This window comes from Lycorma delicatula, chromosome 10, assembly GCF_047948215.1.
Source record: "Lycorma delicatula isolate Av1 chromosome 10, ASM4794821v1, whole genome shotgun sequence".
Classification (NCBI taxonomy): domain Eukaryota; kingdom Metazoa; phylum Arthropoda; class Insecta; order Hemiptera; family Fulgoridae; genus Lycorma; species Lycorma delicatula.
The window spans coordinates 81326309-81342928 of NC_134464.1; the positions used below are offsets into that span (position 1 = coordinate 81326309).

Sequence of the window (16620 nt, forward strand, 5' to 3'; positions counted from 1 at the left end):
TCTAATGTAAGTAGTTTATGCCAGAATGAAAAATTATCTAATCACCCTAAAAAGTATTTCTGACTTTCATATTACATGATTTAAAAGGTAAAAAAAAAAATATTTCTGCCATTTTTTATTTCAATGATTATATGATTGATTGTATGATTATTATTTTCATATGATTATATGATTTTAATGATTATATGAGATAAATAATTCATATTACAAGACCAGAGGTTTAAAAATGTCTATATTTCAATTTTAATGTATGCTGAATCTTTTTTTATAGATAAATAATACATTAATACGAGTTTATGGCAGTATGATAGTGGCTAAAGATCAATGTCAAGTCTAATTAGGAGGAGCATATAACTTAAGTATGCATAATGAGGGAGTAATTCTCTAATTAGAGGGGGGATTTGGGGAAAAACAGTCAATATAATTTAAAACGTTACCTTCTGATTCTTTCCAGAATAAAAAAAAACCATATGTTATTTAAACATCGTAAGAATAGAAGAAAATAAGTGTAACATATTTTCCATGAAATAAACCAATTTTTCAGGCAAAAATTAAGTAAAAAATAAACTTTTACAAATAAAATCAACTTGAGAGTATATAATAAAAAAAATAATAAATAAATAAAATATTATTCATAATAAAAAAAAAAACTCTTCTTTAAATCAAAACTTTTTGAAGGTAGCAGCTAAATAAAATCAACTTATTAATCATTAATTTGATGCTGACTCCAAAAGGTCAAGTGCAAAGGATTGAATGATAGTAACTTTATTTTTTTGTTGCTTTTTAGGGTATTTTTTACTTTCTTTTCAAAAAATAAAAATAAAAATTTGGATAGACTGACAAAAATAAAGCTCATATGAAAAAAAAAATATTTTCAAGAGATTAAAGATAGTAAACAAGTCTTAATAAAAATAAATAAAAGAACGCAGAGAAACAAGTATTGGTACTATGAGCTAAGCCTGAATAGATTTTAGAAATATTTATTATTGTATCAAGTTTTTCAACAAATATTCTTGCATGAAACTACTATCAGTATCCAATCTGTATGAAAATACTTTGAATACCAGAATAACTTCTTGCTATTTATCATTATTCTATGTCTTAGACCTGTAGCATAATATAATCATGATAAATTACCCGCTAATCAGAGACCATAATCCCTCTGTGGGTTGATGATCCCTTTCTTTGGACATGTGCTATGGAAGTTGGGTTAGCACATTTTTATTGGAATTTAGTGAGATAGCGGCTCTATGTGCTTGTGGAACTGTTCAAAGGCTCTGTTTCCTTTTTGGAGATTTTTAAAAAGTGATTGAACCACTTACTGGCCAGAGCCAACCCTTATATTTCTATCTATTCAGTCATGATATAAAACTTTAATACTAGATAATAATAACACAAATAAAATTCTTCAAATCATTTATTGACCATGTCATTCTACATCAAACAAAATTTTTCCACTGATGAATTAAAGAAGTGATTAGCAGAACTTACTCAAGAAAATTAAAAAAAAAAGAATAATTGAAATCAAAGGATTTGACCAAGAGTAAGGATCTTCGACAAAAAAGGAAAAACCCATAACTAAGAATGCGTTAAATTGAGAAGCTGTTCCTTTTTTGAAGTTGGTTGTAAAGTTACTAGTGTAACCAAATAATTAAGAAACCTACCTATGATATGATTTCCTATCTGTGAATGATTATGTAACTATCTGATTAATAAATCATTAACTGTCTGGTGGCTTTAAAAAAAGTGGTGACCATAAATTTAAATCCTGGATCAGAAGCACCTTGTTTATTCTAAAACACAGTGATCAAAATTTTAATTAAGTACCAGTACACCCGAACATTACATCCCATTTTACAAATGTATAAAAGATAAATGACTTTAAGATGAAAGGGAACAATTAAAAAAAAAAATTGTGGAATGTCAAAAAACATAAATAAGTTTAAATACACTGATGACATAACACCGATTAATGTATAACACAATTTGAATTATCTATTAAAAGTGAAAAACACTCTTCAGTCAGGTGAGGATAGATTATAATTTCATTTCTGACAAAATGCCACAGATATGAGAGATGAGGTTAAGAAGGAAGATGAAGGTTGCATAATGGTAACATGCTTTCTACTTTAATATTTATAAAAAAATAAATACTAAAGTAATGTAAGTAAATAAATTTATTATTATGGCTGAAAGAAATTTGGATAATAGAAAAAAATTGACTCCAACAGATTTTTGAATGTATCTTTTAAATAATTACAATAGCAATACATAAATATTAAATAAACTACAATAATTTTAATTGTATAATTCTCAGAAATATTCCTTTTAATTTATTTAATTCAATTTTACTAAAATTATGTAAAGTAAACAAAAATCTTTCAGTAAATATTTTTTTAAACTTTAATAATTGTTAGATAACTTTTGTAACCTATCAAGAAAAAATCCTTCCAAGTCATAGTGATTAGGTTTAATGATTAGAAATATGGTCATTATAAATAAAATATGTACAAAGTAATGGATATAACATTAATTTTAAAACAAAATCCATTGAAATATCCAATTGTTTAAAGTAGTTGTAGTATATGCAGTTGTCTGATGTGTAAACTGATGATTTTTTATTTTGTTTTCAAGTTTAAATAAAATATATATATTGAAAGGTAATTAAAAGTTTAATCAGGGAACTATGCAAGCAACAGATCATCTAATTCTTTGTATGAGCGGCATACTAACAAGGGCATTCTCAGTGCTGTTGAAGCCCCTCTTGAGATTGGAAAAAGCTGTACATAAATTTAACAAAGAAATATTATACAGTTATATTTATTTAGCACTGAGTTAAAAGTAGGAAACACTTAATCCTTCAAATATTGGTAATCATACCAAGGTATTCGTAGTCATTAACTAATAATTGGTATGGTTAGAAGATTGTCCTAAAATAAAGATATACTGAAGAATTGGAACACCCATAATTATAAGTCCAAGTATATTTACGTATCATACAGGAGAGTTACTAACAAAATATTGAAAAAGAACTCATTTTTAATTTTCTGTTTAAATAATGTACCCTGTTTAAATTATATTTATAAATTAATTATAACAAAAATTAATGAGGTATAAATTCATGTTCTCAAAAAAGCATAATATGCACAAAATATGGCAGCACTTAATATAAATAATGCAAAGCCATAACAAAAGATGATAGGATGTCTAGATAATAAATGCTACCACACTGTAGTATTAAAATAAAAATTATTGCTTATACGTGGAGAATATTTTTTTTATATACGAGTAGTTATATGCTATTAATATTATGTTTGGTATTATGAAAAAAAAAACAAACAGATATTTGGACAAACCAAAAACATTTGTTTTAATTAAAATAAAAAAAAATTCTTGGATATATATATATATATGTAAAGCAAGTATGGTGGTACTGTACATAAAAAATTAATTTTGTAACTAACAGTGTAAGAGAAACATGTACCCAAAGTTGGGTAACTTAATAAAGAAAGTAGAGCTGAAAATTAAAGGGGGGAAAAAAATTAACTTAAAAACGGTTTGGGTTTAAAATGATTTGTCTGTTTACAGTTACTGAACTGAATTTATTATTTTTACAGCAGTATTTTTCAGTTAAATAACAAATAGAAACATTTTTTAATTATATTAAACCTTAAAAAACTTGCAAGTTCCCTGCAATAGTATAGGTATTTTTCTGAAAGGTTAGGTTTTTAACTAAATCTAGTTTTCTTGGAGAGCAGTAAAAATTATAGTTAACAAAAATTTATCAACGATATCATAAATATGATAATTCAAATATTCAGATTAAAGATGTAGGAATAACAGTGAGGGTAATAACATGAGTACTGATAAAGTGTATGTGGCTAAAAGAAAATAACAATAATAAGATTATGATCATATAAAATGCCTATAAATAATTGCAATGTTTTACAGTTTCTAATAATTGTGAAAATTTTGTGTAGGCTTTAATTTAATTACTGGACAATAAAATTACAATTATAATTAAAAATAATAATAATTCGTTTTTTTCTTTAATACTATTATATGAAGGTATAGAAGAAAGGGTTTTTGTTTGCTCAGAATAAATAAAAAAAACTACCTGATCAATCACAACCAAATTTTTACTCGTGTTTCTTGGCATAACTGAGAAGGATTTAAAAAATATTTCATCTTGAAAAATCATGGAAAAAAACATGTAGTAAGGGAGATTTGCTGATTGAAGCACAAACTGTAATTTAATGAACTGTGAGTGTCTATCACTGTGTGAACTGAATGATTATGAATATCTAAAAACTAATTTCTATTTTTTTTAAATTCCAAGTTTTAAGGCTTAAATGGATTTTTGAATTTTTTTTGAAACCCTGTTATTTTTTCAATTTCTTGGTAATAAATGAAGAAATCAACTTGGTTTTTGGTGAGTGTAATCTTCATGTCAATAAACCAATTTATAGATTTTTGAAATTCCACCTTGAAAGGGGATGAAGAAAGGTACAAAAAATTTTGAACAATGATTGTAAATTTTCCCAATCCCAACTACAGTAAATGAGATATTCAGTAGATTTGGGCTAGCAAATAATCTTCAGATAAATATTTATAAACCATTTTTGGGGTTTTTTATTCTGATTTTTTAAGGGGATGAGGTATACCTCATCAATGCTGTGGTTCAACCAACACTGCCACTGCCACTGTTACTGTATGTGTGCCTGGCTGTACCTGCCTCCAGTTACTTGGCTAAAAAATATAAAATAAAAAGATCGACTGCTTCAGGAAATGCAAGTAACCATATAGCACGGGCAAAGCTGTAACAGGGAGCTAGTAATATAGTACAGTAAAAAAAAAAAACAAAATTAGTAATTCAAAATTATGATTGGAGAATTTTAACCATTTGAAATTAAAAACTAACTGAATTTCTGAGAATTACAAAAAAAAAAATATTTTCATTTTTTTATAAGTTTAAATGAAATTAATAGAAAGTTCTTATTTGTGAGAAGGCATATACATATACCCCAAAACTTCATCAAAATTATATTTAACAAATAAATTCATCATTATACATTATATGGCTGATACAACAACCATTATGAGTATGAAATCGATAATAATAATAGTAGCAGTAAACATTTACGTTAAATATTTTAATGTGAGTTTTTAATCAGTGAATTATACAGTTTAATAAAAAAAATATATAAAACATCATATCTTGCTCAACAGCGAACTAAAAAACTGAAAACAGATATACATTACATACAGTAATAAAGAATATATATATAATATACATATAAAACATTATTCACTTACAGTGAGTTTCTCTTTCAACTAACGAACTATATTTATATATAGATATCTATTCATAACTTAATACTCACCATTTACAATAACATGACAAGATGCAAAAATGACAACTATATTATTATTATTATGTTAAAGTTAATCCCTAAAGTAGTAATATTCAGTTCTGTCCACCATGCCATTAATAGACTATTATATAAAATTTAGTTAATGAACTCTACCTTTTACATCTGTTATGCTTGTAAAAAAATTACTTTTATTAATAATTTCAATTTTATTTATTTTTTCTGTATTTAAAATAATTTTCATCTATCATTTTCATTTTATAATTTGCTAACATAAAATAATTTTATTAACTTTAATTCAAATTTTTAATCTAATGATAATTACAAAAATAATATTTAAAGAGAATTAAAAACCAAGATTAGATATAATAATTCTGCAATCTTGATACTGGATATATTTTACATATCGTGCTTTTTCATTAAATTTCAAAGACTTTCATCTGGCTAATAGATAAATTTCATAAAATTTATCCTAGCTTTCCTAGCTTCAAACTGCAGTTTGAAGCTTCAAACTGCAGTTTGAAGCTAGGAAAAACAATCATCAAAATTTTTAATTTTAAACTTTAATTTTACGGTTATAAATTTTCTTTAAGAATCAGATTAACATAAAATTATATTTTTAACAAAAAATTAATAGAAATGTTTTTCTAATAAAAGATAATTTACAAATTATAAAAATATATCTACTAGTTGTTTACTAGTTGCTGTAAGCTGAAAAACCCTCTTATCTCCTCAAAGATCCAGAAATAATACTACTTTCTTTAAAAAAATATATATATATATGAGAAAATAAACCTCAAATCTAATTTTTAATAATATTTTGTTACAAACAACAAATTTATAGAAATTAAAAGATAAATGAAATATCAAAATATCATTTTTCAATCTCAGGGGAGATTATCATCCTCAAAATTTCAAAAACTTTTATAAATAGAAATATGCAAATCTTAAGAACTTTAAATACAGGCCATTTAACCTACATTCAATGACTGGTGTTTTAGCTGTGAGTACTTGATCATAGTTTTTCTCTTTAATAATGATAATGATTTTCACCTACAAATGTGAATTTTAAAAGAATATAGGGAAGTACTTGTTGCACACGTTTTATCTTCAAATGTAACCATATTTTCACAAACGTAGTTATTAGTGAAAGGGTGTGTTTATTGTGGTTGGAAGATTACAAATTCTCAATGTGATGTTTCAATAAAAATTCTCATGTTCAATGTCAAAAAAAAGGTTTCAGAAAAATGAGAAAAGGATCATCACTGAAAAGTGCAATTAAGAAACTGGGTAAAAAAAATTCATTATAAAAATTAAGGTTTTGATATTAATTGTATCTGACAGAGATCAGTTTTAAAACCAGACGTACTGCACAATATTTAATTGGCAGTAACAAGATTGCTTTAAAAGTCTATTAGAATATTAAATCAATTAAAGTATATCAAGTAAAAATGGTGTAGAATTTCAAGGAGGTTAATAATTTGATATCACATTTGACATTTGATGTACAACAAAATATTTTTAAATAAATTATTCATATTAATGATGCATATTTTTTTTTAAGCTGAAGCCTTGTACTTTGATAACTATTTTAATTTAAAATCTAACCTGAGTATTGCATTCAAATAATTAAAAAAAAGAATCCTTACATATTTTGATACTGCAATTTTTTGACTTAGCAGGATACAAACTGGTAGAATCTTAAATAGAGGTGGTTTCCTTCTTTATCATCCATGGTTACAGAGCTGTGAAATGGAGATGGTTTGTCAGCTTTTTGGTAGATTACAGCAGGTAGGGCTATTGTATCTATAGACGCTTATATTCGATTTATTCAAATCATTGGAGTATTATATTAATATCAAACAAATTTTAAAATAATAAAAAGAAATCATTCAAATTTGACAAATTAATAATTTTAATTTTTAGAAATTTATGTAAATAAATTTTAAAAAAATAACAGCTCTACTATACAAAAATTTGATAAAATATCAATCATAATTTACATTAAAAAAATATATATATATTAATTATACATATACAGACAAATATAAAAAAATTCCCAATACAATGATGACACGTAAGCAATAGTAAGATGGTAGAAACAAAATGGCGGACTAGATTTCTTACAAACTAAATTAATTAACTAATTCATACTATTACTAAAATAATTAATATTAAAAATATCAATCATGCTTTATTAATTTAAATTATAATTTTATTTTATCAGTAGTTAATAGCTAACTGTACAACCTTCTTAAACTGACTGATTAATTATCATAATCATTAAGTTGTTATAAATGAATTAATTTATGGTATTATACTGATATATAATATTACAATATTAATAATTAATTAATATACATTATTAAAATAATATCATATACACTTTTTTTTTGTTTATCACACATTATATATATTTTATGTAAAATTAGTCATGAGTTAATTACGTTAATTAACCTAACATTAACTAAAATTATGAGTGTACAAATAATTATTGTTTATTATGTAAAAATAGAAACTAAAATAATACATGATGTAAATGGCAAATGATCATATTTATAACATTATGTAAATATGAAGAAAGACAAAAAAAAATTTTAATACAATCTATACAAAATAAAAATATCAAGAGAGATACCTTGTTCATGCATAAATAGTATACAACTAAAACAACACTTTACAACAATACATAAATTCATATAGGAGCACAGTTAATTATATAATTAATGCTCTTTTCTGAAACACATTTCTTTAAAAAATGATGACAGATGATATATAAATTATTGATACATATATTTAATACTTCATGAATAAATTTCAGACTTTTCATTTTTTTTCAGACTAAAATATATTTTAACAAACAGCATACATTTAATTACCAATGTCTTTAAAAGAGAGTTTACCGAGAAATTAGTACTAACCAATATATTTATATATGTATATATGTAAACAAGAGGGGCATAAATAAAACTGAACCCAAATGGACAATATAATTTTTTTTCATTACTAACATATACTTGACTGAAACAAAATTTTACAAATATTTTGAAATTATAATTATTAGTAAATTATTGATATTAGGAAAAGAGGAGACATAATGACTGCTAAAAGCAATACCAAAATAGATTTGATTGAAAATTAATTTACTGTTATGATTCAAAGAAATAAATTTTGGATACATTTACCCTTAAAACCACCATTAATGTTGGAATTACACAACATCAATTACTACTGTTTCTTGAAATGTTTTAAAAGAATATCCTTCAAAGTGGTGACTTCCTTTCAAGTTTATTTTAAAATCCTTTGTCACAAGTTTATTTTAAAATTAGGTAACATTTATCTGTTGGTATTTCAGACCATCGCTTAATACGTTACATTTTTTTTAAACTAAAGGAATGGGAATAATTTAAAAATGACAGCAAAATACATTCAATTGAAGACTAAATTTACTTCTCCTACTGCTAGTATAGACACTTATTTAAGGTGAGATGTATTAATTTTTCTTTAAAAAAACTTTTCAAAAAAATTTGAAATATGGAATGGAAATTTATCACTCAACAGACAAGATCTAATATACTGCTGGGCAATTACTGGAATTTCACAACAGCTGCTATGCAAACTCATAATCACTGCCGCATATTGAAAAACACATTATTCAATCTACGTGACTGTAATGGTCACAATCATGCATGCTTATTTTAGATTCTTCAAATGTTCATCTATTGTTACTGAAGACTTTTACTCAAACTGAGGTTGTGTGTGTGTGTATATATATACATATATACACATACATATATTTCACAAACTGTTTACATACAAATAAAATAGACGGAATCCAATTTTATCATTCAACAATGAAAACATGCTATTCTATTAATTAGGGTACAACTCGCATGCAAATACTAATAAACTAGTGTGAATGCAAAGTGTCAAAAACTTCTAATACTATTGCTTTAATTAAATATTCTGCTCATTCTACATACATAGAACAATTTCTAATAATGGGAAATTTCAGTCTCCATCACTTGCAGACAAGGAGACTGAAAAGTTTTATCAAATTAAAATAATTGAAGTGAAAAAATAATGAAGAATGGATAATGAATAATAAATGGTTAATTGATGTGTGGTAACAGAGATTTATATGTGGAAGAAGGTCCAGAAAGCAAGATAGATTGAAAAAATTAAACATGTTGTAAATAAGGGGCATAAACACAGAACATAATATGACTAGCAGTAGGCCTAATGTGTATCCAGATGACAGAACCTGGGGTGAATTGTATATATATGCATGTACTGATATATAACATAAAACACATAAAAACATGTAAACACTGTATAACTTGAGTACTGTTTCATATATGCCTCCCAATTCTTAAAAAAAAAAAAAAAAATATATATATATAAATACGTACAATTAATATTCTTGCATTTATTATCTGCTCTGTAATTATTAGATATATTGACAATAAACAATAAAAAATGTAATATTTAAACAAAAATAACATAAAAAAATTATAAAGTTAATGGTTAAGTACACATCATTAATAAAATACAGACTTTTGAAAGACAAGATTTTCACTTGAATAACAAAATTTAGATATTTGTAAAGTCAAAATCATGTGTTTTGTTAATAAATGTTTAATTATGAAATAAGAAGGGACCATAATGCTATAAGTTAATCTGTCAGTTACTTAAAAAAAAGAAAAAAAAAAATTAAATCACTTTGCAGTTTGGTGGTATTAAAAACAATGCATGCAACAAGATAGATTTCACCTAGTATCATAGTATAAGTGATTAAATAGATGGAAAAATTAATTCCCAAAACCAGTTATTCGGTACAATATATAATTATTTCATCATACTTAATAATTTTATTATCATGTTAAGAAGAATGTCAATAAAATCAGAGCTAAAATAGAAGTTGACAAAAGCAGGATTAATTGAGCATTTAAGATAAAAAATTTTATGAAGTTTTGTTTTATTTTTTTAAGAATTATGAGTTATTACATTATCAACTTGATTCAATAGGTTTAAATTTAATCTGAACATACAATAATTTTGAACTTTCAAATAATAAACTGAATTGTACTTGAATGGTTACATTAGTACACTTTACAAAAGAAAAACTGAAAATGATAAAAAGAGACATTAGCAATATCTGAAACTGTATTATATTATAAAAACAAAAATATTAATATGACTACGATCCACATTATTGTATGTGTTCCTTTACTTAATAAATATAAATGTATGTAATAAAAAAAGGGAAGGAAATCATAGATATAAGTTACACAAATTTTTTTCCTAATGACTGAAATAAAATTTAATAATTCTAAACTTTCTAAATAAAAAAAAATTATTAAAAAAACATGGTGCACTATTTAAAAATGTGCTCCGTATATAGCAGTCGTAAAAGTTGCCATGTTTCATTGCAGCAAAATCTATGGTATGATTCAGCAAGTAATTACAAAAATTATTTTCAGATATCAGGATACATTATTAGTAAACAAATACTAATAAAAATAAATACCTTATATATGCAAGTTAATCACCAAATATGTTAAAGAAACAGTTCTAATTACTGACAATTTCGAAGATGAATTTTTCACAAAAAACATTTTTTAAATTACAAATAAAAAGTTGACAACAAAGTTGTTATACTTCCCTGGCATTGGTTATTTATTCGTACATAGTGGAAAAATAATGATACATGAAAAAAATTTATATTTTTTACTTTTTTCTGCTCTCCACCACCAAAATCACCTCCCAAGGAATGTTTTTGATTTGTCTATGTTTACTATGTTAAATGGAAGAATTAAAAAAAAAATTACTGAAGAATGTACAACCAATAAAAAGTAGTAACCTAAGATATTAAAGGGTGGGGGGGGGGGGTGAATTATAATGAAATTTTATTGCAATATTATTAAAAGTTTAAATAGACTAAAAAAAGTTTTAAAAATTAAACAAAAAAAATTTTTAAACTTTGATTGGCTCCCCCATCCCCAATATTGTCCACAACATTTTTTTATTTATTTTGGGCCACTTGCATTGCTATCATGCTTAGGAAGACAAAAAAAAAATTGTTAAAAAATATGGAATAAATAAAAAGGTTGCAATAAATAACAATCTTTTATGGTACGAAGAGGGGGATTTTTTGATTTTTGGGAAAGGGGAGAATTTGTAGGCAAAGTTTTTTAAAATGGTAAGATAGGCATGGATGCATATACTGAGCTTAATGTAAATAAAGTGGGGTTATGTTTGCAAAATTTTGAAAAACTGATCCCAAAGAAACTATCTACCCTACCCCATGGTGATATTGACCTCAAATTTTTATCAACAAATTGCCCAATACACACAAGTCTGTGTAAAATTTCATCAAAATTGGCTTATCCAGTCAAACATTATTAAGCTTAAGCATGTCAACTGACATATATATGTACATACTGCCCACTTTTTTATTTTTTAGTGTTCATGAGTCATGAATTGTCAAGAATCGCAAAAAACCCATGCCCCATTTTTTGGCTGATTACCTTTCATTCTTACAGCATAATTCTTGAACTAAGATGCCAAGAAAGTAAAAATAATTACATTATAAAAATCTATAAACACAATTATTTTCTATAATTATATATATATATATATATATATATATATATATGTGTGTGTGTGTAAAATATTTTTTAAATATATTCTACAAAAATTAAGAGTGGTCATTTCTAACATATTAAAAAATATTTAATTTACAGCACTAAAACTTACCCCTGACATGGAGGAGTCTAAGATTTATTAATGAAGTAAATATAAATTTGAACAATTTTGTGGTTAATAAGAAAATAACAACTGTGATCATGAAAAATTCCACCTTAATTTTTCTGAATTGCTAAGTTTTCAAATTGATGTTAAAAATAATAATATCTGGTCAAAGAATGAATTTTAATATGAAATTGTGAAATATAAAATTAGTTTTTTGATACACATATAACATTTTAAAACAGAAAATTAATATTTTATAAATGTGATGTTCTGACCAAACAATCAGGTAAGAGTTTTAAGGAACCAAATATTTTGAAAAATGATATAATAAAATTTAATAAAAAGCTATCCAAATAATATGTTAATGGACATTTTTAATTAATAATAAAGTAGTTAATTTAATATAGAATAATAAAAAGTACATAAAATAAACAATTTCTTATGAACTTTGTGGAATAAATAATGCTGCCTCATAAAAATACCTATATAAAAACATTTATTTTTTTAATTAATAAAATTACACAAATAAATAAATAAGAAAGTTATAGTAAAGTATTACTATATAAATAGTTATATTTGTTACCTTAGTTTACAAGTTGAGGAGTAGAGAATAATGAAAACATAAAATTAATACACAACTGAACGTTAGTTCAAATAGATTTTTTTTTACTATATTATTAAGTACACATAATGAACTTATTGATGTTGCACGTTGTATGAAGTTTTACAAGTGCTTTTACTGTACAGTAAACATATGATACACGTGACATAATCTGTCTTTTTCTCCCCATTACAAACGTTCCATTCTACTTTATGTTACTCTCCTTTACAAGAACAAATCCTGTCATGTGCTGAAACAGGACTTAAAAAAAGAAACCTTAAAAGAAAAGAAATAATAAATATATACATAGTTCTTGTTATAAATTATGATAACATTTAAAATCATTAGTTTTCACCATATGATTGCAATAAAGTAAAGACTAGCATATTTATAGGCTAGAATTTTAACAAAATTTTCTGTGATTATCCACTCTGAAATAAATCTAAACCTGAACTGAATAAGGTAAAAAGTAATAACTAAAAAATAAACTTCTCTTAAAACTATAATCTGTAAACAATAAAAAGCTGTAACAGAGGTTAGAATTTATAACAGGGATACAATTTTTAATATTCCTATTTCTAATACCATGGACTCCTGTTTAAGTAGTTATAAAACTAAACGGGCTCAGTGAGGTACACTAATCTTTTTTAATCAATACTGTAATTTTTTCTGCTGAATGAATACATTGATTATATTTTTGGCAATAAATATAATTGATCAAAAGCAATTACTTAACCATTTAACAGAGTAATAAAACTTTAATAGAGAATTAACAACTGGAGATCTCTTAATCAGTTTTTATTACAGTAGTAGTAATATTTAATGTGAAAGAAATATAGCATTTATACATCTGATCACTTCTTACCTTATTATTTTTGTTTACATGCTTTTTACTCTAAATTATAATTAAAATCAACAATGGAGATAGTCTAGGGACTGAAAGATATCTTGATGAAGTCTGTTTTAAACTTTATTAGCTGGTTTATTTTTTAATATTGATAAAATCAATAAAATGGATCATATATGCAAAATATTTAAAAAATTATTCACTTTGTTCTCTTACAATAATGTTTGCTATCACACAACATCAGAGGAAAAATGCTTATTTTTATAGTAGTATTTATTAAAGAAATAACTTTAATTATTTTGGAAACACTATATAGGATAACTTTTATATTAAAAAAATAATCATATTAATAATAATAATACTAGTAAATATTTCTTAAAAAAATATAGGAAAGTAATTTTAATTTTTATTTAAAAAATGAAGATTAAATATAATTTAGCTGCATCTCAATAAAAAAATCACAACCAGTAAACAAAATTACAGTAGAAAATGAGGAATAACTAACAAATAGTATTTTATAATGACAAAAGTAATTAAAAAATAAACACAAAATTTTAAGTTAATCCTTACAGAATAATAATTTAATTAAAACTAAAACTGAAGGCAAGTTTTATTATTATTTTCTGTTATAATTTGGCAAAATAGTTTATAGTTTATATATTTTTCCATTAATTATCTAAAGAAGATTCTTTTTTTATTTTATTTATTTAAAAATGTTCTTGGATCTAAAGCTGTTAAGAACTCTTGGCCTTGAGAAGTAACACTAGAAATGGATTTCCATTAGTAAATTTGTTATATCTACTGCATCTACTGATTTAAATGATACAATAATCAGTTTGTTATTTCTGTCAGAAAATCCTACTTCCATGGTTAAGCCCCTGGGAGCATGGTGACAAGTGGGTTATCGTTACATAGCAGAGTGGAAATGAATAAAAGGCAGATTCTCAGCACCATAAACCGGAGTCCTCTGGCTAAGGTTTGACAACTCTGACAGAAGAGTTCCTCATCCCCTAAGTCTGGGGTTAAAGTATTTGCTTGGCACTCCAGTACTTGGAAAATTAAACTCCTGCTAAAAGTCTCAAAAATTGTTCTCCGAAACAGGACAGGATTAATCAACAAAAATGAAAACTAAAAATTTGAATGGCTACTTAATACATTCAAGGTTAAGTAATAAGAAAAAGTAAGTGTTTAATAAATGTGGATGGAAATCACACAGTTTGATAATCTGATAACACCACAATTTTTAGTCAATGCACTCACAAATTATGTGGATGTATTCTCATCAAAATTCACCAAGGATGAGTCTTATAAGAAATTGACAAGATTGTTATTTGATATACACCCTCAGAAAGAAGTATTCTGGAAAGGCATTGAATTAGAAGTTGTCCCTGGTAGAAATGAATGGAGGGTGCAATGGAAATAATTCAGAATGGGAAATTAAATTACTACAATAGACAATTTGGCATTTGGCTATGTGGGGAAAAAATCTGTAGGATCCTTCCACTATCAAAAATGAAGTAACTTAAGTCTAAAGATTCGTCCTTTAGTATCACAAAATAACATCAATAAAGAACAAGTTTTATAACCGATTCCCTGATATTTAATCCAAGTAGCATTTGCCATCTTATTATTTACACATTAAAACATCATTAATTTGAATTTCAGAAGGCATAAACCCATTAAAAATAAAAATATTAATTAAGATTTTTTAATACCATTAATCTGGTTAAAAAGTAAATCGAAATGATAGAGCAAAAAATGATCTTAGACACAAAGAAGTTGCTAGTTTAAAACCAGAAATACCTCTATGTAATAAGTAATTCAAATAATTTGATAAAAAGGAAAAATTTACATGAACAAATTACAGAAAAAAAAACTGATCAAATGACATTTTATTTAATTATTTAACAAATAAAATTTTCATTAATAATTTTTTCTGGAGATCAATGTTTATTTTTGGTTGGTGGAACCTGTAACTTTAAGATGGCAAATGTACCCAAATGAACTTTTATTTTCTGTTTCATTGTAATTTTTTTTTTTAATTTGCTTATTTTTTACCTTTTCAGTAAGATAATTTAATTTTAAATTATTTTCTCCATAAATATTCTTAATAATTGTGTACTCAAAATTACTGAAGTCTGAAATTTTTTAAGTTTACTTGTAATAAGTTTAACTAATACATTTGTTACTGAAACGTAAGAGAGACCTGCAAGGTTTAAACTGAGAGAAGAGAGCAGTATATGCAAACAGATTAAAATAGTTCTGACTACCAACCAGTTGATGCAGCTCTCCAAGATTCCCTATCTAGTGCTAGTCGTTTCATTTCAGTACACCTTCTACATCCTATATCCCTAACAATTTGTTTTACATATTCCAAACGTGGCCTGCCTACACAATTTTTCCCTTCTACCTGTCCTTCCAATATTAAAGCGACTATTCCAGGATGCCTTAGTATATGGCCTATAAGTCTGTCTCTTCTTTTAACTATATTTTTCCAAATGCTTCTTTCTTCATTTATTTGCCGCAATACCTCTTCATTTGTCACTTTATCCACCCATCTGATTTTTAACTTTCTCCTATAGCAACACATTTCAAAAGCTTCTAATCTTTTCTTCTCAGATACTCCGATTGTCCAAGTTTTACTTCCATATAAAGCGACACTCCAAACACATACTTTCAAAAACTTTTCCTGACATTTAAATTAATTTTTGATGTAAACAAATTATATTTCTTATTGAAGGCTCGTTTCGCTTGTGCTATTCGGCATTTTATATCGCTCCTGCTTCGTCCATCTTTAGTAATTCTACTTCCCAAATAACAAAATTTTGACATTAGTTTTTGACATTAGTTTTAGAGATATAATATCATAAAATAAACATTTACGTACTTACACTAAATATCAACTCCCTGTTAAAATTTGGAAAACTTAAAAAACCAAAATAAATTTTAGATAATCAAGATATCTTAATTACAGAAAATATGGCAATCCCCCAACCTGAATTTAGGAGAATTCTAAATTGATTACATTGGCATTTCCTTTAAACAAA

At 25.2% G+C, this 16620-nt stretch overlaps 1 protein-coding gene across 1 annotated transcript in view; it reads right to left on the reverse strand.

Moving 5' to 3' along the window:
- The window catches only part of norpA (no receptor potential A), a 101673-nt gene extending 88907 nt beyond the window's left edge, over positions 1 to 12766 (reverse strand). Inside the window, exon 1 of the mRNA XM_075377918.1 lies at positions 12709 to 12766. The gene's annotated coding sequence lies outside the window, so the exon portion shown is untranslated. The remainder of the gene's footprint in view (positions 1 to 12708) is intronic.
- Positions 12767 to 16620: the final 3854 nt, after the last annotated feature.